This window comes from Tenrec ecaudatus, chromosome X, assembly GCF_050624435.1.
Source record: "Tenrec ecaudatus isolate mTenEca1 chromosome X, mTenEca1.hap1, whole genome shotgun sequence".
NCBI lineage: Eukaryota > Metazoa > Chordata > Mammalia > Afrosoricida > Tenrecidae > Tenrec > Tenrec ecaudatus.
This window is the reverse complement of record NC_134548.1, coordinates 85476721-85479242: the sequence shown is the minus strand read 5'-3', so window position 1 is coordinate 85479242 and position 2522 is coordinate 85476721. Positions and strand designations below refer to the sequence as shown.

At 42.0% G+C, this 2522-nt stretch overlaps 1 pseudogene; it reads left to right on the top strand.

The window, feature by feature from the left end:
- Positions 1–1778: 1778 nt before the first annotated feature.
- On the top strand, positions 1779–2018 carry LOC142434382 (COX assembly mitochondrial protein 2 homolog pseudogene; annotated as a pseudogene).
- The last annotated feature ends 504 nt before the right edge of the window (positions 2019–2522 follow it).

The following is a 2522-nucleotide window of genomic DNA, read 5'->3' as shown; positions in this document are numbered from 1 at the left end:
CGATCCTGGGTCCCCATCCACTGGACACCCACAGAGTCGGGGGTTCCCCTCAAGGTTCAGCTACTGCCACTTCCCCAATCCTGGGGCGGCCACTCTCTGCTTCCTCTCCCATCCACGTATCCCAGCCCTCAGTCCAAGGGTGCAGGCAGCTTCGAGGTAGGGTTCAGTTCATTCAGCTAGGCCTCTATGTTAACGCCTTCTGGGATTGCCCCTATTGCAGCACTATTCACGGTAGCAAGAAGGTGGAAACAACCCAAGTTTCCAACAATAGACAACTGGATAAACAAAATATGATACATATTAAGGAATACTACTCAGCCTTAAACAAAACACAAAGATATTATGCTGAGTGAAATAAGTCAATCATAAAAGAATCAAACAAACTCACTGCCGTCAAATCAATTCTGACTCATATCAGCCCTCTAGGACAGGGTAGAACTGTCCCTGTTGGTTTCCAAAACTGTAAATCTTTACAGGATTAGAAAGCCTCCTCTTCCTCCCACAGAGCAACGGATAGTTTTGAACTGCTGGTCTTGCAGTTAGCAGCCTAAGACTTAATCACTACACCACCAGGACCCCTTCATAAAAGAATAGATATTGTATTTTCTCACATTAAATGACAAGAATAGATAAATATATAGAAAGCAGTGGTTACCAGTAGTGGGAGGAGGTAAGGAGAAAGTGAAATCACTATTTGAAAAACAGTGAATTTTTTCTATGATGATAGGAAATTTAGCATTGACTAAAAGTACACAATTACTATAACTGATTTAACTGATATCACTAAGCTAGCGGTATACGAGGAAAAAAAGGAGGGGTCAATTGGCAAATAGAAACTTCGATAATTAAAAACAAATTTAACCAGAAGTAATAAGGCAGCTGCTGATACTGATTAGGTACAACTAAACACCTCATGGAACTGGTTTGATAGGTTCAAGGGATTAGGGTCATGGTTTCATAGGTCTATGACGTCAAATAGCCTAATATTATCTTTCAGGTCTCTGCTACCAGGAGCACTGGTAGTATAGTACATGCACTAAGCTGCTAATCGTACTATCAGCAGCAGTTCAAACCCCCCAGACATTCCAGGAGAGAAAGAAGAGAGTGTCTACTCTCGTGAAGAGTTCCAGTCTCAGAAACCCACCGGGGCAGTTCTGCCCTGGCCTATGGGGTAACTACGAGATGGAATCTGCAATAAGAGTGTTGGTATTGCTTCTCAGTGCAGTGAATAGGTCCTGGAGTCTCAAAGCCATGTGACAGGCCACCTGGAGTTCGCAGTGGAAAAAGGAGATTCAGGAGCGAGAGAAGGAAATGGTCATTACACCCAGAACAACTGGCTGCATTATCATGATCCCAGAAGAAATGGATAGTGTCTGGCTGCTATTACCAGACATTTTGATTTAGGCCTCAATAAATGAACCCTTGTCAAAAGGAGAAAAACTCCAAAACAGAATATCAGATTATCATGGAAACGAGGTTAACTGGATCCATTGAATTCATGTGACCCTTTTGCCTGGAAACAATAGAACTAGCACTATTCCATGCAGCCTTCCTTAAACTAAATGAGAGTTTAGCTCAATTAATTAAAAATATTTCCCTTGAGTATTGTACTCCTTTAAATAATTATCATATGTGATAATATTGACAACAGTAACCCTAAAACATGGATAAGAATTATAAGGGACAGCTCTTTATCGTGCGCCTCCGAGGGACACCCCTGCAGGCCTCCCGGTGTGGCAGCGAGCGGTGGCTCTGCTGTGATCCTGCATCTCCTAAAGATGCATCCTGACTTGTCTCTGCACCTGCACACTGAAGAATGCAACACCTTGATGAATTTGCTAAAGGAATGCCACAGAAATCACAGCATTCTGAACTTTTGTGGTCATCTCAGTGATCTTTATGGGGAGATGAGAAAATGCCTGAAAAATGAGTAAGCCGAAAAGAGGACCAGGAACAGGGAGCATGGTGATGTGATGCGAAAGAGACTCTTGAATCCCCTCGAGGAGTCTGGGAAATAAAGTACATTTTCACCTGCTGCCTTGACTGAGAGAAGACCTCTAGACTCTTGGTTGATGATCCGTTTTATTTGGTCTCCAGGATCCTGTGACTAGAAAGTGTGACCCGCTTTTGTAGTAGAAGAAATAAAGGAACCCAGGACTTTGTGTTTGTCAAGTGGAACCTTATTAGTAGTGGTCTGCCTCCTGCCAACACACTTTGAACCTGTTACCTTCCCCTTCTACAGCCAGCTAATACTGAGTAACTTTTCTCCCTTTTCTTCCATTCTCCTGTAATTGGGCAAGATAAGGTATTAGGTTTTCTTTTTGACCATGTGGAAATTCTGAAGCTTAAAAATTTAAGGCTTGAGCTAGGCTAAAAAGGGTTGGGGAAATCACAACATATTAAGTGTATGAAAATGTTCCAACTCTGGTTTTTAAAGAGCTGCTTTTTCAAAGTAAATGTTTATACCTAACTTAAATAAAACTGCATCGTGGGTTAAGATGCTAATATTCACACACAAATAA